We start from the raw sequence: 21873 nt of genomic DNA on the forward strand, positions 1-21873 counted from the left end.
AACGCTTGGTAATTATGCCCTACCATATCGGACAGTAGCACAGTGGGTAGGAAAGTTTCAGCAAGCACGTGTGTCAATCAGTGATGAGCAACGTTCGGGACGACCGGTCAATGTGCGGACCGACATGGCACGTGTCGTCATCCACCCACCGTACTCTCCTGACATATCGTCCCGTGACTTTGATCTCATTCGAAAGATTAAGGAACCACTTTGTGGTAGGCGGTTTACAACACGCGAGGACATTGCTAATGCTGTGCGCGAACAGGTGACCCGATTCACACATGGTGTGGCAAAAGCTGAGGCGGATGGTATTCAACGCCTCAAACATCGTTGGCAGCGCGTGGTGCAAGTAGCAGGGGACTACTTTGAAGATCTCTATGCTCAGGTTTGTCATGTCAACTGTATGCGTACTGTGTTGTGATTCTTTTGCACCGTGAAGGCCATATAGCCCTGTATACTACCGTAATAAATTAGTGTGTTACGATATTTCAGTGGTATTCATTGTCCACACATGTAGGTAACACCTTGTCCTTTCGTATGTATATGTCAGATTTTCCAACCGGACTGGTATCTTCAAGAAAAAAAATAGTTGCCATGACTTTTGCCCCAACCCTCGTATGTTATACAAATCATCTGACTATACCATGTCATAAAAAACAGGCAATATGCAAGATGGTGAAACAGTGGTAAAAATGTTTACGCATTTATTCGATTATCCATACAGGTGAAAGGGAACACCAATGTACAGATATTTTTTGTAATGTGTGTCATAAAGACGTGGGTAAACGTGTGTCTACCCACCAATGTTACATGAAGCCTGATACGACTCAATTAAAGCCTGGAGTTCAATCAGTGTTACATGATAAAAAGGCTATGATTGTCTTTTATGATATTGAAGCCACACAATATATTTCCTTTGATGGAGACACGTTTATTCAAAAGCCCAATTTACTGGTGGTCCAACAAATATGTTACAACTGTGTTCAAGATGAAGATATACACCACTCGTATGAAGTTTGTGGACAGCGGGAACACATTTTTCAAGATGATCCGATCAATGCTTTTCTTACGTCAACCACGACCCAACATCAAACTTATTGTAACTTTGGCACATAACTCTAAGGGATGTGATGGTCATTTTATTCTTAAATCTTGAGTGAAAGAACATGAATTGAAACCTACCATGAAATCTTGAAGGCAGCAAAAATTTTAAACATAAAGTGAATCACTTCTCGTTTATCGACTCCTAAAATTTCATGCCAATGGCTTTAAGTAAATTATCCAAGGCCATTCATTCACCAGCGACCAAAGGATATTTCCCACACTTTTTTAATACTGCTGCAAATCAATCGTATGTGGGAAAATTACCGGACACTCATTATTATGGTGCAAATGAAATGAAAGTGGATGAACAAGAGAAATTCATGATACGGTACAACGAACACCAGAACGATAGTTTATTTTAGAAGAAGAATTGATAAAATATTGTGTCCAGGACGTTTACGTACTTCGAATTTCTCTTGTATATCTTTCATGACCACTTTTGAACAAAAAACCCACGTCCATCCATTCTTTGAGGCTATCACTTTAGCGAGTGCGTGCAATTCAGTATTTCGACGAAATTTCTTAAAACCCAATACTATTAGCATTCTTCCTGCACGAGGATACCATCACAGAAACAATTAGTCACGGATTGCTTTGCAGTGGCTTGCCTACATTGAAGAAAAGGATGGACATCCAATTCTACATGCAGCAAGAGGAAAAAAAGATTTTACGGCTGGTTTTCATCTGGACGGCTACTATAAACATCACAACACTGAAGAGGAACACGTGTATGAATTTTAAGGTTGTAGGGTCAACGCTTGTTCTCTCTGTGTCCCTACAGGTAATGATCAGCCCATTTCTGAGAACTCCAATGAAACTATGAACTATCGATACGAGAGAACACAGCGTAAAATGAAATTATTACGATCCATGGCATATATAGTACACAAAATGTGTCTTATACTAATAAAACACCGTTAAATCCAAGAGACAGCCTCTATTATGGCCTCGTTAATGGAATTAAATTGTATCACGTCGCAAATGAAAATGAAGACGAAGAAATTAAATTTTTGAATATGACTGTATACATATGTCAATAAATGTGGACGGTATGCAATAGAACACCCACAAATTTACCTACAGGGAGATATAAAAACGACCGCCATTCAAGATGGCAACGGCTTAATCAAGTTAAAGATTTTGCCTAGCAAAAATGTCTTTCATCCAGTACTACCATTTCGCTCAAATAAGAAGTTATTGTTTCCACTTTGTGCTGCCTGTGCCACACCATTAAATAAAGGTTCTGAATGTACACATTCCGACAGTGAACGAAGTCTAACAGGAACGTGGGTGTCCTATGAAATTCAAAAAGCCATTGAACTTGGGTATCAAGTAATTGAAATTTACGAAATTTGGGATTACGACATCCCCGTATATGATCCTGAAACCAAGAGTGGCGAATTATTCAACGAATACACTAACATATTTTTGAATTCTAAGCTAGAAGCTACTGGATGTCCGGCCAGTTGCGTCACCGGAGAAGAAAAGCAGCAGTATATTCAAATAGTACAAAGCCTGAAGGCATAACTTTAAATGGAGCAAACATAATGACAAATTCTTCACGTAGTATCTTGCAAAACTCTGTTTGAATGCCTTCTGGGGACGTCTCGCTCTAAGAGACACTTTCTGCCAAACGACCATCATTAACGACCCCAAAGAACACTATCAGAAAATAAGTGTTCCAGATATACAAGTAACCAAATTTTACCTGCTAATGATTCGTTGTTATATCTTTATTGGGTGTATGAAGATGATGTTCCAGTACAAAATCACAATGCTAATGTTATCCTTGGAGCATTTACGGCGTTTCAAGCTCCTCTGAAACTCTACAAATATTTAGAATTGCTGCAAGAAAGAGTACTATATTTAGATACAGATACCGTGATATTCACACAGCGACCATCAAAGCTCACAATAGATCCAGAAGTATTTCTTTGTTCAATGATAAATGAACTGGAATCAATTGGACCAATAGCATACATTTAAAAAATCATGTCTTGTGGCGCAAAACAATACGCTTTAGAAATCTACGACCCCGACACGAAATCAACCAGTTATATATGCAAATTTCGTAGATTCATACTCAATTATACAGCAAGCCAAAAGTTAAATTTCAATAGTCTGGAGCCATTGATCCTTAATGAATCCAGTGAAAAATCTCCATTAGCACACCACACAAAATTTACAGAAGCCAGGATCATAATCTTATCACAAAACCTGAAGAAAAGAAGTACAGTTTCAATTATAAAAAACGCCGATTAATAACAGGTACATACGAAACATTGCCCTATGGATATAAAAAGCTAAAACAGAATAACAGCCATATTTTTCCTTAATCTCACCACCATCATCTCCCAAAAACAGGCAAAGAGTCAACAGCAACACGAGACATGCTTCATCGATGCCCGAGTTCCTTTTGACTTCACAGCGGAAACAAACTCAGGTGCAGAAGATAACGTTACTTTGCAGAAACCAGTGGAGAAAAACAGTAATTCAGGTACGCCACATTTGCTTTTTTTTTCTCACCTCACTCTCTCTGGATCAGTTAATTTATGTTCTTGTTATATGTTAATGATCTGTTTTTTCTTCTTTTACATGAAACAAAATAAATATTACCACGTATATTCATATGTTTTATTTTCTCTTTACACAATTTGTACCGGTAACGGACACGTCTTTCTTTGAAGAAAACTAAATGTATACAAAAATGGAGAAAAAGAAATTCTGTATCCTATTTCACATGCTAAAAAATAAATGTATTGAAACGTGAAGAAAAAGTAATTCTGTATTTTATTTCACATCCAAAAATCAATTTTTTTTTTGTACTGCGATTTCAATTTCTTTTTTGAATCAGTTTACCGGTAAAATAAAATTTCTGAAAATAATATTTTGAAATTCTCTGTCTTGCCCATGAATTAACTAAGAAAAGTAAATGATGAAGAAAATTAACAAGTAAAAACGAATAGTGCAGTCAAGTCCTTTACTTGGTTAAGAACTTTCATCGCAAAATGTTCGAATTATCTGGATAAATTTTGACTCTTCATGGATGCAAAAATATGCGAGGGATTGCTCTACTATCTATTGCCAAGTATCAAGAGTCAAAAAACACATTAACATTAAGATTATCTCAGTAAAAATAAACCTGAAGGTAGAAAGTTACACCAGCAAGCTGAAATTTGTTGTCTTGGTTCCACTTTAGCGATGTATAAATGTAGTAAAATTTCCAAGGTAGTGTACTTGATGAAGTAGAGAAATGGCGTCATCCATCAGCTGCCAACAGATATCCTTCAAGTTTCAAATGGTTATAACTGTTAGATATTTGATAATGACTAATATGTTCCTGCGTCATTTTTAAGAGAATAGATTAGGAATTGCATTATAGGTTGAACTGGTATCATATCTTGCTGTCGTTATCAAATATAGCTCACAAATTAAGGAAGTTTAATATTCATACTTCTCTTTTGATATATATTCTCCAAGAATAAAAATCGTTGTAACCGTTATGAATTCAAAGAACATAATTTCAAGCAATCACTTTTGGACAATTCCATGTTTTCCAAATGAAGTATGCATTATTGCTGCATTTTAAAAATTAATATAGGCAATAGATTATTTGTAGTTGTAGTTTTATTATTTGTAGTATAATTTTCCATGACCCTATTTATGAGTGAAATTGATTTAGTAATTTAGAAACTTCATTGAATAGATTCTACTATGCATGACGACAAAGTAGTTAATTACATTTTTATTTAATCGGCAATTGCAATTTAATTACAGTGATAATACTCAATTTTCTAATTTAAACTATTCCGTAGGGATATTTCTTTAAATACATGCACATCAAAAAGACCACATAACTGTTGTCATTATATTTTCCGACCTTCAAAGTAGTTTACCATTCGTACCGCGTGATGGACGAGAGTACTATGTACGTGTTTGATCGTTCTGTTTACCCTCCATAAAAAGTATCAATAAAAATTACTTTAAAAATAGATTGACGTGTGAAAATTAAAATGTTTTCTATTTAATACATGAATCAAATTTTATCCCGAAAAATATATTAAGCTTCAAAGTTAAAAGAAGAAAGAATCAAGAACAGTTACAGAAAGAGATATTTCAAACTCATATGCTTTTCTTCATTCGATCACTAGCTGTGAAAAGAAAACATTTCAAGGAATTGAATCAGTTAGATTTTAAAATAATGAATAACTGAATTTGGGTCCTCCGAGGACCCCTCATGATATTTTATGTTCTTTTCCAATATGCTGTTAATTAAAATGTCTTAGGCAGGACACCGTGGTCTGTTTGTCATATGTGATTTCGGACAACAGAATATATTTTATATACACACCTAAATTTATTAACAAACAAGATCGGTAATTTGCATAAAAAGTGTGCATTTACTGTGCGTTCTTACAAACTTGCAGAAACTCTGAGGAAAAGCGGGCCAAATTTGATATATCATTTTATCACTCTAGTTTGTAGATAAATGGTCGACAGCTGTGTAAGGGCAATATTGTACAGAGAACATTTGTTAAAGATGATAGAATTTCTGACTTGTTAGAAATGCTTCAAATTAGTAATGCAGAGGATACGTTGTGTGATTCAGATGATTAATTTATACCGGTCGGCGGAATGACGCAGAACTGAAAACAATTTAGAAGTAAATATAGAACAAGATAGTGCTGTTGGTGGCAACGATACAATTCCAGATAATGATGAGAAATCTGTAGTAAAATGCGTGAGAATTTGGAAAATTTCAGGTTCACCCTGATCCGTGGACCACGATGCAATATTGTAAAAGGGGCTCCAGCATCTACAAGAGTCGTTTGAAATACAAATGATATTCTTTATGTATTCAAACTCTTAGATGACGAAGACATGATGGATATCATTTGAAAGTACACGAATGAGGAAGCCGTCCAAACAAACAACAAATTTAACAAAACATTGTTCCAGGAAAAGCTAAAGTTTGGAAAAATTAGGATCGAGTTGAACTTCTAGCTTTCTTTGTTGTTTTACTGACAGCAGTGTTTTAGTGGAGCTCTGCGCTGCACAAAATAAAACATTATCCAAGTGTAGAGCATAGACGAAAGCATTCGACGTGCTGTTTTCACATCAACAATGTCAAGGGCTAGATTTTCACATATGTGGAAATTCATTGGATTTTGTGATAAAACTAAACGTGCTAATCGAAAAATGAGTGAGAAGCTTCCAGCTAACAGGGAGGTCTGAGACCACTTCGTTGAAAACTGCAAGAACTCCTATGAACCGTTCAATATGTTACAGTTGATGAACATCTTATGGCGTTTTCTGGACTTGTTCCTTCAAACAGTTCATGAATTCAATGCCAACGAAGTATGGCATCAAACTCTGGCCTATAGCTGATTTAAAGTCATTGTATCTATACAATTTATAAGTGCATACAGGGAAATCTCCCCCAAATGTTCCAGAGAAAAATTTGGCACATCAAGTTATATTCGACTTGATATAGTCTTGGCACTGAACAGGAAGAGGTGTCACAACGGACATTTTTTTACAATACGTCTATATCACTGCAGAATTTCTGTTGATATTACTGGGCCCCTCAGGTTAATAAAAAAACAGACACAGTTCAGATCATGTACATTCCAAAGGACAGGGAGATTTTATCACCAATATTTCTCTTCTCCGATCATATGATCACGATCGGCTACGTCCTCACGAAAAATAAAGTGGTTCGTGTGCTATTAACACAAACCATTGATGATTATTAGTCCGATTATGAAAAACGAAATCCAATGATGATTCTTTATTACAAGCAACCTAAAGGAGGAGTCGACAACGCAGACAAATTGATTCAGGAATATACATGTTCTAGAAGCACATCCAGATGCTTGTAGACAATTTATGAAATAATTGACATTGCAGCACTAAATACATTTGTCATTTGGCTCTTGAAAAACCCAGACTGGAAGCAAAAAATGGCATTATAAAAGATACCACTTCTTGTTAAGTTCAGAAATCAACTAATAAATACAAATATTGCCCGAAGAGCTGCTGATCCCCTTGGATTACATATTTATGTGTTGAAGGCCATAGAAGCAACAGGAGTACAAGCATCCCAAAGTTAGATCTCAACTAACCAAAAATTACAGAAGCAGAAGAAAGGACGACGATAAATAGAAGGTAAACACAAAGTGTAATAATTGCAATTGATTTATGTACAAAAATCACAGGAAAGTCCAAACTTGCAGTGTTTGCTCGGAATGTTGTTCCAACTCGTAAAATGCAAGCTTCATATTTGTATAGGATCAAGAACAGTTTATTTCACTGTAGAGTAGAAATTGCTAAATATGTACCATAATTGTAAAATGTAGTGTTGTATAGTATTGCAATTACAAATATTGTAATCTATTTCGTAAATTCAACAGTAAAGCACGGATATATAAGAATGTAGCACAGGTTATCATTCTCTGCATAAGAAACACTAATATGTACAATAAAGGAACGATGAAAAAATCAAAATTTATATAGTAACACTTTAAACTGTAAATGTGTTTTTTGAAGTACGTTTTTACACATTCCGTATATACGTACTTAACCACTATTTACGTATGTTAAAAGTAACAGGGTAATCTAAGTGTTGATGTAAAACAATTTACAAACAGCGGTCGATATCGATGAAGTAATATTGGTGTTCATGTAATTATTAGGCTTACACATTTATCGAAACACTATATATATATTCGAGATTTATAACATTGAGGATCTTACGAAGCCTAAGATTGAAAATGTGAGAAGAAGCATCAAAATGACACTGATGAAAAAATATAGAGTCTAAAAGTAATGGGGTTCTTTAGAGCCCTCTTGGTTACGTACGTTGATAAAGTTACCTTGGTATGATAAGGGTTAAACGTTACAAAAGAATAATTTAAAAGTAATGCACATTCAATTTTTGAGACTTGCAAAACATAGTTCAGTGCAGATTTTTATAAATTAAAACGAAACATGAAAAACAGGAATTGAAACATACCTTTCGCAAGAATCGAAGAGAATACACTGTTGACGTGAAGTTTTCTTCAAAACACTACAGCAGATCACTATAATAGCCGTGCTAGTTTTCCAGCGAGAGTGCTGTTATTCTGCAAAATATAGTATGATATATGTATTAGATACTAAATAATGTACTTCGTCCACGTCTACTTAAACTATAGAATATTTAGTTGTTATACACTTAGTATACCCTATATATACACTCATCTGCAAAACTTAACAATAATGCTATTTGCATGATTTATGCACTCAGAGAAAAGCGAATCAGCCGTATATTATTGGAATGTTCATTTGCAAAGATATATAGTCCGAAAACACTGGAAGAGAATGCAGAGGATGGGCAACAGAGACGAAAATGCATGAGCATAGGAAAATTCAGTAATAGACCATACTAGGTTACGAGTATGATAGAGGACATCTATTCTGTGTGTGATCGCCCGGCACTGCTACACATGCACCACAACATGATTGCATGCTGAGAATGAGATTATCAGGACGTTGCTGGGGTATGTTTTGCCATTCTTGTACAAGTGTCCCTGAAGCTAAGGAGTGTATCTTGGTGCCATTTGACCACGTACAATTCGCCTGCCAAGCATGTACCAGGCATGCTGGATGGGGTTCAAATCCAGTGAGCAACTGATCCAGTTGAATCGCCTGATATCCTGGTGCTCAAGGTACTCATCCACTCCGTCAGCGCGATGAGGACGTGCGTTATAATCAATTAGAATGAAATCAGGACCCACTGTGCCCCGAAAAAGACAAACGTATTGGAACAAGATGTCATCCCGCTACATTGCACCTTTGACGGTACCCCGTGGAATGATATAAAGATGTGTACAGGGCCACGGGATGATTCAGTCTCCCCTGTACTAATTTACAGTAGTCATGTTAGCTGGAAGAAACAGTGTTCTTGCTTCTCTTCAGATGAACTCACGTTAGAATCACTGGTGAGAATTAACGTGGATTTTTCTGTGAACAGGACATGACGCCATTCTTATAGTGTTCATAAATGGTGTCCTCTGGATCAATTCAACCGACCTCTTCTTTTCCTCAACACCTTGCTGGTTTTATGGCATACAAGTGTCCCTCAGCTAACCGTCTGTACACTATAAATCTTGACACGTTCTATAATCTGACGTTCCTGTAGCAGCTGGAAGGTCCTAGAGAGATCTAAGGCGGTGCAGTGTCTGTTGAGCCTGGCGTAAGAAACGGTCTTCCTAGTGACTGGTGCTTCTTGGACGACCTCCGCCGAACCTCCGAGAGAAGTTTTCGCCCCTTTGGAATCTTCGTCAAATCCTCGAGATGGCACTTTGTGGGACATCAATTCACAAGAGACATACGTCTTTTTTCTGACCCCTCTCGAGTTGTCCGATGATTCTTAAACGCATTATATCATCAATAATGTCTTTTTGCACCATTCTCCTACACGTACACTGCCACTATATCAGGTAATTCAGCATTGATTCACGAGTCTCTAACGTCTCGAACACAAGTGCGTGCGTGTTTAATCAGCGCTCATCACCAACAACCGTTCAATGGGTGTATACAGCATCACCAAGCGGCATCATAGGGAGTTACGCGTGTCAAGTAGCCATTTATGTTTAACAGGATAAATTATATCATGCATTTACCATACTCTCAAAAACTGTTGTCTATGTATTTTCTCATTATTCTCAAATTTTCCACATGAGTGTAGTATGTATACTTTGCTATAGATTATGTAAATTGGAACTGTAGCATTTATTGATGTTATACGCTATGTATATTAAACCATATTTAAATATGTTGTCAATATGGAAAATTCAAAATCCAATCACGACTTATATTAAAATAGTATACCACCCTTGAAAGAATTAAATATTTAGTTCATACTACCGAGAAAGCTCATACTACCCATAGGAATATAATTTTAAATAGCCTCGATAGTGAGAGAAGAGAAACAACAAAGAAAAATTGGAAAGGTTGGTAAAGGAGCAGTTGTTAGAAGAGGAAGAAGAAGAAAAGAACGAAGAAAGGAAAAGTGACCAACCAGATTAGCAAAAGTAGAGAAGAGAAGTATTGGCAGGTAAAGTAAAAGAAAACCAACGTTAACAAAGTGCCACGCCAAGCAATGATAAAAGACAAAGTATAGAAAAGGAAAAGAGAAAGAAGGGAAAATGAAGAAGAGAAAAAGAGGAGGAAGTATTAATAAAACCAAAGATCAGAAGACAAAGGAGGAAAGGAGCATCTGTAGTTGTAGTAGGAGGTTGGAGAAGGAAATGAAACATTATATTACAAAACAATGTCAGAAACAAAGAAAGAAGTTGGATAAGAAAAAGAAGACTCAACTTACAAGACCATAGTCAGAGACAAAGAGAGAAATTCGTAAGAAAAGAAAAAATAGTCAGGGGCGGACTAGCAACCATAGGGTCCACGTTGCTAAACTGAAATGAGGGCCCACTGTAAATAATTAAAAAAATGTACTTGGCATTCTTCATATGTATTACATATAAAAGTCTATCTTCGAACCAATAATTCGTATCCCATATATTCATACAAAAGCAAAACGTTAACTACAAAATATGTGAAGTAGGAAGATTTTAAGAGTAACTCATCTTGTGTGTAATTGGCATTATCATTTTTATTATAATCATACATAATACCGGAATTGGTGCTTTCAGTTATTTAATAGTGCTATTCTTTTTTATGTAAGTATTTTAAACCATTTATTTAAAAAAATGAGTGTCATGTTTTAGAAAACCCAAAATATATACATGTGCAATAAGTAAAAACTAATCTCAAGTCAACTGTGAAACCCTAAATAATTAAAGCACTGGCAGATATAATGTAAGTTTCTATCCCCATAAATCAGTTCTAAAATTAAATTGGTTGAAAGTTTCTACTGAATTGCATACTGTAACCCAATATAATATAATATTAATATGAATGCCAGAAATCTTTTTACTTAACGAAGATCCGTATTTTGTCATAGCTGATCTGTGGCTCCCTTTGATACGTAAAAAATACCACTTACTTCAGTCGGGAGCCTGCTTGCGAATGTGCCGTAATCTCTCTCTGTACCTGTCTCTTTGGCGAGAAGAAAATGTTGTATCCGACATACACATACTCGTCTAAATATTGCTGTATAATCTCGAGGAAGTACGCCTCGCTCTTAGCAGACAACTCCCCTCACCAAGCGTGGCAGGTGAGACAAGAGACATGACTTCAGTGTTGGAAACTTGAAAAAAAACGTAATTTTGTGGCCTCAATGCAACACAAAGAATGCTATTGGAGGTAAATTTGCGATTGATTTCGAAACGCAAGATTTTCCTTGACATACGTAAGTCATAATATCATTTCTTAATGGCGCAGAAAGATTAGATATCGTCTATCGTCCAGTGCAGTCCGCCCAATCCTCGGCTGGCCCCAACTTCTCTTTTCATATGAATATCTACTTTGTACATCACAAATCATTTTTTACATTTTACTACGCTTTTATTTTAAATTAACTTTAAATAACTAAAGGGAAGTTAATATTTACACGATATACACACTGATTTGGCTGACAGCATAAGTGTTCAGCACTTTTAGAAGCTACACCAACGTTTACTGAGCCCAGTGCCGGCAGCTAGTGCTCTCAAACGGATCAGGTCAGGCTTCATCGGGTCAGGGCTCGAGTCGAACCTTCTTGAGTCACAGGTAAGGTCAGCGCTGCTCTAGCCACGGGTCGGCTCGGGTCAACTTTCTTATGCGTTCAACTCGACCCGATCCTCTCGACCGGAGAAGGATGTAGCCGAAACGGCGTATAAGAATGTTGACCCGGGCCGACCCGTGGCTACAGCAGTCCTGACCTTAGCGTTGGTGACCTGACCCGACCCGTGTCTCAAGCAGGCTCGACTCGACCCCTGACCCATGAAAGCCTGATCTGACCCGTTTGAAAGCACTACGCGAAGCAAACAGTTCAGCTAATTTCATGTTCGTCTGTTAAAGTTGTGTAATTTCGAGTTGTTTAAAGTTGTGTAATATTAAAAGATAAACTACAATTGACTGAAATCATCCAAAGACGTGGTGTATACATTATAATTTATAAACACCTTAGGCAGAAAAACAAAAAAGTACCTGACAACTGTCCCGCACTACTCGAATGAGTCACTACATCGGAAGTAAAGGGATCATTGTTGTTGGGACGGGGTAGACGTTATGACGTGCTTAAGGTTGTATTTCGCCATGTTGATGGCCGGAATCTTGGGATTAACTTGTTTGTTTTAAGTGGCGGCCAAGTCATGTGAAATATTAAACATCCTCGTTCGAAGAGCAACCCTACGGTAAAGTTATTTTTCCAAAATCTGAAAACGGTTCTGAAGTTGTGCGTAGGTTTATTATATCTTATGTGTGAAATGTGAAATGTGCACTGTCATGTTTCGAATATTTCGAAGTAAATCATAAAGGTAGAATGAAAAATAAGCTTTGTAATATTTCACACTACGTGTTATTTATTGATCAGGAAGAGATAGAGCTAACACACATGAGGCAATTACAGTCACATGACATATCCACCCTTCTGTTGTATGCACATGCTTAATCGTACGACCTAGTGTTTGTGCAGTCTGCGAAGCATAGTAGGTGATATTTGTTCATAGCCCGTAAAGATTCTCCTTTACAGGTGGCCAATGTCTTTAATTTTACAGTGTTAGAAAATGGATAATGGTGCCCCCAAAGATAAAAATCCTGCGGAGTTAGGTAGAGGGACGGTGCTGGCAACTCAATTTCCATGCGTACCTTTTCAGCAACCGGAAAGCTGTTCATTGCGCCATCGATTACATTACGACCCACTGACCCATAAATTACATTTCAGACCATAGTGCGGCAGTGCCCCATCTTGTTTTCAATATTGTGGAAATCTTCTCTCCTCGTTCAACAAAAGTGGCATAACAGTGTTTTCATGTTCATCCCCATATTCTGTAGAAGCAACCTCCCATCAACGAAAACAGGTCCAATAAGTTTCTCATCCCATATTCCGTACCACACAATTACCTTACCTGCACCCTGTATCTTTGGTGCATACATCCAATTAGGATTATTATTAGCCTAGTAGCGAACGTTTTGGTTGTTACGTAGAAATTTACGTCATCACTAAAAACTTTGCTATTGCGAAACACTGGGAGATGAGCTGTCTGGGTCAAAGCAAACTCACAAAACTCCATTTGTCTATCAGGATCAACTTCTGACAGCTTTTGTTTCAATTGCAATTTGTAATGGTGATACTTATACCTTCTTAATATTCTTTGAACAATTTTGACACTAACATTATGTTCACTTGATAGACGTAGCACACTCTTCGCAGGACCTTTCACCAATACACCCAACATAGCTAATGATGTGTCATGATCATTTGCAGTTCGTGGTTGTAGTGATTGTGGTTAATCATCAATATTTACCGTTGCCCTGAATTTGAGGATTGATTTTCGTACAGCACTCTCTCTCACCGGGTCGCGATTAGGATGTCGTTCATTTAAGATGGCTGCTTTCCTTGCAGAACTGCAACCTCCAGCCAAAGGCAAAATTTCAATCTTTTTTCTGGAAAGTTAGCATCCAGTCCTACCTTCAAGAAAGAAATAGAGACAGTTTCCTTCAATACATTGCTTCACACATAAAACATAAGTCTAAAAGAAAACATAACATCCTGAATCCATTCACAGCTTCAAAACGGTTGCGATTGTTGTTTAACAAAGGATTTCTTTACCGCAGAAGTGCTCGGTACTGGGCAGAATGTTTTGTACTGGGCTAATACGAATCTTAATTGGATAGATGCAAGAGAGATGCAGGGTACAGGTAAGATAATGGTGTGATGTGGAAATGGGGTAAAAAATGTATCGAACCTGTTTTCATTGATGGGAGGTGTTCAGTCCTAACTTGTTTATTTAAATTGTTTAGTTTTGTTTAAAGATGTTTGTTCAATGTAACTTGTTAGCTGTAGAAGAAGAAGAAGAAGCAAGGTATAGTTGCTTGTTGAAACTGTGCATAGCAGCAGTGTGTATGTGAGCGCGTAGCCTATAGCTGCATCATCGTTGTGTTCAATGTGCATTTTAGTTTAACTCGGGAATTGTAAGAAATATTAACAATATTATTAAACCGAATTATTAAAGAACGAACCAGCGTTTGTGTGATACAGTCCATCATAAAGATTTGGTCCTCCGACCTAGATGCTAATACGTGTTTATGTGTTTTATGTGACCTACGTGCTAAGACTCGTGTGTTAACAAGAAAGAAAAAACTGTGTGGGTGACAATGGAAGCTTACAATTCCCGAAAGCGTGTTTTAAAAGGCAGGGTCAGTCGTGCTGAAAACTGCATAAACAATATCACAGAACAGGAAGATATTAGTGTAATTCAGGTCTACAAAAACAAAGTGAGTGAACTGTCACGTGAAACAAATGAGCTTTTGTTGCTAGCCAGTAACTTGTGTGCCGAAGAAGAAATTTATTTGGTGCAAGAAGAAGAGCTTGCTGCTATTGAAGATAGACTTACAAAGCTTAACGTGAAATTAGTGGAAGTGCAGGGTAAATTATCTCACACTTCTTCTAGTGATGTGAATAATCAAAGAAACACAACAGAAATTCGACTTCCAAAATTGCAGTTGCCATGCTTTAGCGGGAACTTAAATGATTGGCTTTCGTTTCGTGATTTGTTTATCGCAGCAGTGCATAATAATGAAAAATTGACGGGTGCACAAAAACTTCAGTACTTAAAAGCTAGTCTGCAAGGTGAAGCAGCAACACTTATTCAATCTATACAAATAACTGACGATAACTATAAAGAAGCTTGGGACCTGCTAAATTTAAGGTATCAAAATAAACGAGAATTAGTCACGTCCATCTTGCGGCGCTTTGTGAGTCAAGGTCAAGTGCAGCAAGAATCAGCTGGCGCGTTACGTCGGTTGTTGGATACAAGTGTTGAGTGTGTGCGATCGTTATCAGTGTTGGACATAAAAGTAAACGAATGGGATCCTTTGCTTATATTTCATATAACAGAGAAGCTAGACAGTGAAACAAAAAGACAGTGGGAACTTTCATTGTCAGACAGTAAACTACCAACATTTGACCGATTGGTGAAATTCATAGATCATAGGTGTCGCGCATTAGCAAGTAGCACTTCCAATGCAAAATCAACCCCACCCAGTGAGCCAAACAAGAGTAATAAAAAATCAACAATAGCGCACCATACTTCAGCTCAATTTTCGTGTTGCCAGTGCAAAAGCAAAAATCATCCTTTGCATAAATGTGATGACTTTCTTTCGCTGTCAGTTGACGAACGTCATTCTTTAGTGAAAAACAAAGCATTGTGCTTCAATTGTTTACAATCTAATCATAAACTATCCAGTTGCAAATCAGCATCGTGTCGTGAGTGTGGCAAACGTCATCATACTTTACTTCATTTTCCAAATAAACAGAACTCAGGTGTTTCAGTGGGGACTCATTTTTCAAGTGAAACTAATGTGCAACATGCAGTGTTATTACAAACTGCAGTAGTGATGGTGAAGGATTCATATGGTAATTTACAACCTGTGAGAGCCTTGTTCGATTCAGCCAGTGAAAAAAGCTTCGTGTCAGAAAACTGCATACAACGACTCGGTTTACAAAAACAGCCGGTGTATGTACATGTTTCGGGATTGAGTTCCAGTAATGTTGCTCGGGCAAAAGGTGTTGTTAATATTGTGTTTACATCAAGTTATGATGTTAAATCAGAATTTTCTATAGAAGCGTTAGTGTTGCCAAAGGTAACAGGTATGCTACCAAAACGGTATATTCATAAAAGCAAGCAGTGGTCGCATGTTAACAAGTTAACATTAGCAGATCCGAATTTTAATGTTCCTGACAGAATCGATCTGTTATTGGGTGCAGATATTTACCCTCAATTGCTATTGGCGGGTGTGTGTAGTGGTGTTAATGGTTCTCCCGTAGCAGTGAATACCAAATTAGGATGGGTGTTATTTGGTTCTATTGGCGACTACGAAATGCGACGTAAAGAATTCACAGCGTCAACATATCATATCCAGTGCAACAGTGAAAGAATTTTGCAACAATTTTGGGAATTGGAAGATATTCCTACACAAAAAATAATGTCGTCAGAAGAAAAGCAGTGTGAAATTTATTTCGAGAAGACCCATCAAAGAGATGAGACAGGTAGGTTTCATGTGCAGTTACCATTTCGCGACAACAGTGCAAGACTTGGTGAGTCACGTGAAGTGGCAATTAAACGCCTTAAGCAAGTAGAAAGTCGGTTGAAGAAGAGGCCTAAGATGCGTCAATTATATGTAGATTTTATGCATGAGTATGAGGTACTTGGACATATGGAGATTATTCCAGAAAGTGAAATACTGAAACCAAACAGTGAAGTGTGTTATTTACCTCATCACGCAGTGTTGAAAGATTCCAGTTCTACGACAAAATTGAGAGTAGTTTTTGATGGTAGTTGTAAAACTTCATCTAATGTGTCATTGAATGATAAGTTACTTGTCGGACCTAGGTTGCAGTGTGACTTAATTCCATTACTTGTGCGTCTTAGACAACATAATGTGGCATTGACGGCTGATATTGAGAAAATGTATAGACAGGTGAGAATCCAACCAGAACATAGAGACTTCCAGCGAATTGTGTGGCGTGAGAAACCTAATCTTCCGATCAAAGATTACAGGCTTGTGACGGTAACTTATGGTACAGCTTCAGCACCATATTTAGCTGTGAAAAGTTTGCAGCAATTAGCGAAATATGAAGAAGAATCATTTCCTCTTGCAGCAGCTGTAGTAATGCAAGACTTTTTTGTTGATGACTTAATCGGTGGTGCCAACTCAGTTAGTGAAGCAATTCAGTTACAAGAACAACTTAGTGCATTATTGCAGAAAGGAGGTTTTGAACTGAGAAAATGGGCATCCAACAGTCCCAACGTTTTGGACTCTGTACCCTCTCATTTGAAACAAGCGACGAGTAGTTTAGACTTTGATAGTAGTAATTCAGTAAAAACGTTAGGAATTCTGTGGTATCCATCAAATGATGTATTTTCGTATAATGTCAATCTTGTGTCAGTTAAGTCAGTTGTAACTAAGCGTAATATTTTATCAGAAAGTGCAAAAGTGTTCGATCCATTAGGTTTGATTTCTCCAACTACTATTATTGCGAAAATATTATTGCAAGAAATTTGGAAACTAAATTTAGAATGGGACAGTCCAGTTCCTGAATGGATTTTGAGAAAATGGAGGAATTACTACTCAGAGCTTTCTTTATTGAAAAACATCAAAATCAACAGGTGTATCAGTGTCACTCAGGCTACGAGAAGAGAGTTAATAGGATTTTGTGATTCTTCCGAAAAGGCCTATTGTGGAGTGGTATATATGAGGTCTGTATCTCAAGACGGCCAAGTGAGTGTGAACATTGTTATGGGAAAAACGAAGGTTGCTCCAATCAAACAAGTGTCCTTGCCCCGATTAGAGCTCTGTGGTGCCTTGCTATTAGCTAAAATGATTAATATCATATTAAATTCATTACGTTTGGAAGTGCATGATGTAATTGCCTATTCTGACTCTACTGTTGTGTTATCGTGGCTGAATTCGGATTCAAGCAGATGGAAAGTATTTGTCGCGAATCGTGTAGCAAAGATTCAAACTCTTTTGCCATCAGTGAAGTGGCTCAAAGTGGATTCAAAGAGTAATCCAGCAGACTGTGGTTCTCGAGGTTTATTACCTTCTGCTTTACTTGCACATCACTTATGGTTCTCAGGCCCAGAGTGGCTCAGAAACCCCATTCTCCCAGAGTGCAATGAATATACAGTGGATTCAAAGTTAGTCAACCAAGAGGAAAGAAAACATATAGTTTCTATGCATGTTCATGTTGATACCTCCATTATTGACAATTGTTCATCGTTGTTGAAACTTGAGCGAACTATTGCATATTGTAAGCGCTTTATTAATAATTATCGTGTGTCGCAAGGAAACAAGCATACAGGTCTACTTACAGTAACAGAATTTTTCCATTTACATATTGTTTCAATTTTATAGTTCCTTCAAATATTGTATCAATTCATCTTTTGTGTGTATCTTGAACTAGATCGTTCAAGGGTGGGGGCTATGTTCAGTCCTAACTTGTTTATTTAAATTGTTTAGTTTTGTTTAAAGATGTTTGTTCAATGTAACTTGTTAGCTGTAGAAGAAGAAGAAGAAGCAAGGTATAGTTGCTTGTTGAAACTGTGCATAGCAGCAGTGTGTATGTGAGCGCGTAGCCTATAGCTGCATCATCGTTGTGTTCAATGTGCATTTTAGTTTAACTCGGGAATTGTAAGAAATATTAACAATATTATTAAACCGAATTATTAAAGAACGAACCAGCGTTTGTGTGATACAGTCCATCAGGAGGTTAGATGCCGCGTTATATGGATATATGCTTGAAAACACTGTTATGGCACTTTTGTTGTACAAGAAAAGAAGGCTTGCTTAATGTTGACAACAAAATGGAGCACCGCCGCACTATGGTCTTAAATGTAGTTTATGGGTCAATCGACAGTTTTCTGGTTGCTAGATACGTCGACATGTACCAGTTGAGAGGCCAGAAAAGTTCCCCGACCTAACTCTGTAGGATTTGTTAGTCTTTGGGGCGACTTAAAGCCATTTTCTACAAGTGTAAAATTAAAGACACTGGCTAGCTGGAAAGGAGAATCATTACGGCTTGCGAACAAATACCCCAACTATGCTTCGCAGAGTGTACAAACACTGAATCGTACGGGTAAAGATGTGCATACGACAGAAGGGTGGGTATGTAACGTGATTGTAATTATTCCATATGTGTTACCTCTATCTTTTTCTGATCATTAAAGAATACGTAATTTGAGATGTTAGCAATCTTAGTTTTCATTGTATCTTTATCATTCAATTTGAAATATTTGAAACATGGCTCATCAGATTTCAAATTTAACACATAAGACATCCTAAATTTATGCACAACTTCAAAACCGTTTTCAGATTTTGGAAAAATAACTTCACTATAGGATTTCTCTTCGAACGAGGATGTTGTTTAATATTTCATATGACCATGCCGCCATTCCAAACAAAACAAGTTCATTTCAAGATGGCGGAAAACAACCTTAACCACGTCATAACGTCTACTCCTTCCGAACAACATTGATCCCTATCGACTGCATTTAAATTTTCTCAAATATTTAGCCCGGTCTAGACTTTGTATTTCACTTTTTTTAAAAAAAATATTCTTTCAATTAGCAATTAGACATTTACCAATTTGGACGACGAAAACTGTGGGATATTTGTATGCCATTTAAATATTCTTTACCTACATCTATGTCAAATTTCAACTTAGTAATAATTACTTCCTTAGTTCAATAAAAATTTTAAGTCAGTTTGATGGTATCTTAGGAAATATTAGAATTTAGTAATAAACATTTCTAAAAATATTCGTTTGTGAAATATTGTTTCTTATGAAAAATATTGTGTTATGTATGTTCTGTAAAACGACACAAAAATTTATGTCTTTATGTTTAACTACAACGAACATATTGCTATTTTATCTCGGTATTGTTCATTTGATACTTCCAGGGGCCAAATTTACAATATGGCTGCGAATGTGAAGTTGGATTTGAGAGGACTTTTAATATGTTGTTTAGAACATCATTCCCGACACATGTACCAATTTTCAGCTTGTTACTAATTTCTTCCTAATTTTTGGTAATTTGACACTCCCAGGATCTTCTTCAACTATGCCTGCCGACGGTTTAGACATCGTTTAGAGTCTGCTATTGCGGCAGACGGCGGGTTCCTAGAATATTCTGTATTGGATCTGTCTTCACGTGTACATAATACTGAGTGGCCATGAAATGCTCTATAATACGTCTCTGCTCCTTTTTCCACGGATGTTTTTTTCTTTGTTTTCAAATAGCTACTGCACTGTTGTACAGTTCAATTTTTTTACTGCCTGCAGCTTTAATAAACCAACAATGCAGTTAAAATTGGCTGACTAAAATTAAGTAAAGTGTTCTACATGTGCTCTGTGTTGTTCGAAAGAGGTCAGTGTAGCGAACGGCGGAAAACAGAAAATTACGTATCCATATGCAAAAAAAAAAGGAAGAAAAGAAAGAAAAAGAAAATCGCCTAGAACATACCGTTTAGTATCTACAGAGCGAGTGATAACATGAGAAGTAACCAATAAATTTTATTTAACCTTACAAGGAAAAATCAGTGTTGGTCAATTGTTTTTGTTTCAAAGGTTGCAGTATTTTGTAAAATCTATGAATATGTTACATTAATCGTTTCAAAGTTACCTTAGCTTTTATTAGTCTTCACATTTAATATATCTACTAAACTTTTCTAAAAAATATCACGTCATCCCTGTGACTTGACAATTATCTTTGCTCTTAAAGAATTTGTTTTATAAGCAAAACCATTATAGTTTTTATTATCTTTTAAAAATGTATTATAATTATCTCGCATTTACATATTAAAGATAATATTATTTTCCGGTGTTATGTTATTGGTTTCAAGTGGGTTTCAAACCGCAATAGAAACAACAAAAGGACAATCTGATTAATTAAAAATAATGTGTCAATATTGTGAACTTTAATAGTGAAAACTATTTCATCAATCGATAACATTCATACGTTACAAATACGACAAGAAATAGAATTGTTTATCATTTATATGCCTTGCTGTGCAATAATAAATCGATAACTGTACTTTTGTAAAGAAGAATAATCATAAATGTAAGGAAACATTAACAAATTATAATGGATGAATGTTCCCCTTAATATTATGATAAAATCTATTCCAGCTCCCTCTTTCTCTTGGCTAATATTGGAAGCTTCTTGTATCTCATTTCTAGATGTAGAAGGTTCGACATTGATAATATATCATTCAGATTCTAAGAACAAATTAAAAAAATATATTGTATTGTAGTAGAGTAGATTTGAACCGAAAATATTAAGATTAGTAGATAAACGAGTATACAAATCGACTATTCTTCCACTACTGGAAATGTCACCTACTCTGATAATTTACTTCATAAAATGAATGTCCCAGAGAGAAAGAGCTTAACAAAAAGTTTGAATAAAAAGTAGAAAGAAACACGGTAACTTTCTTCGTTCTGAAATAAGGCTAAAATAGCAAAATCTTCACTAGAACAAAAATATTGAATACATTTTACGGGGTACTACTAGAAGAGTAGAAGTCAGTTAAATCATATTCCGTGCTTTTAATCTACTTCAGAAGAGAAAATTGGCAAGAAATGCTTTCACCAAGTTAGTGGGTTACTTTCGTCAAGAAGGTTCATTAATGTACATTTTGAATGCTTGGTTGCAAGATATTTTCTCATCCACAAGTAGATTCTTTTCATGTAGTGTTCAATTGCTTGCTATGAATTTCTACAATAATGATTGAGTCTTCTATGGATGTGAAATTATTTTGTAGAAAACGCAAATAAACTAGTTATTAGAAATTTGTAAGGCAAAAAAAAATTAAATGTTATAAAATACATTTCTACAGGAAACACATGTAACCAAGTAATCTCACTGTATTGAAGAGAAATACTTTTAAATAATCATCTGAAGATGGGAATGAATTTGAAAGTAAATGCCACTGAAAGCATCACTTTTCATCTGAACGACTCAGAAAACTATGGATAACATATTAAGATCAGTGGTTTTACATTGTTTTTACATGTCACTTCTCCCACCTTCCATCCCTTGGGGTATCTCTTACCACAAT

General features: G+C 36.4%; 1 long non-coding RNA gene across 3 annotated transcripts in view; it reads right to left on the reverse strand.

The window, feature by feature from the left end:
* LOC145683393 (uncharacterized) overlaps nucleotides 1-21873 on the reverse strand; it is a 459015-nt gene that overhangs the window by 49588 nt on the left and 387554 nt on the right. For all 3 annotated transcript variants that reach the window (XR_014131074.1, XR_014131075.1, XR_014131073.1), the window contains exon 2: nucleotides 8120-8228. This is a non-coding gene — a long non-coding RNA (uncharacterized LOC145683393). The remainder of the gene's footprint in view (nucleotides 1-8119; nucleotides 8229-21873) is intronic.

The sequence above is a fragment of the Thermobia domestica genome, chromosome 4 (assembly GCF_964235325.1).
Source record: "Thermobia domestica chromosome 4, izTheDome1.hap1.1, whole genome shotgun sequence".
NCBI classification, from domain to species: domain Eukaryota; kingdom Metazoa; phylum Arthropoda; class Insecta; order Zygentoma; family Lepismatidae; genus Thermobia; species Thermobia domestica.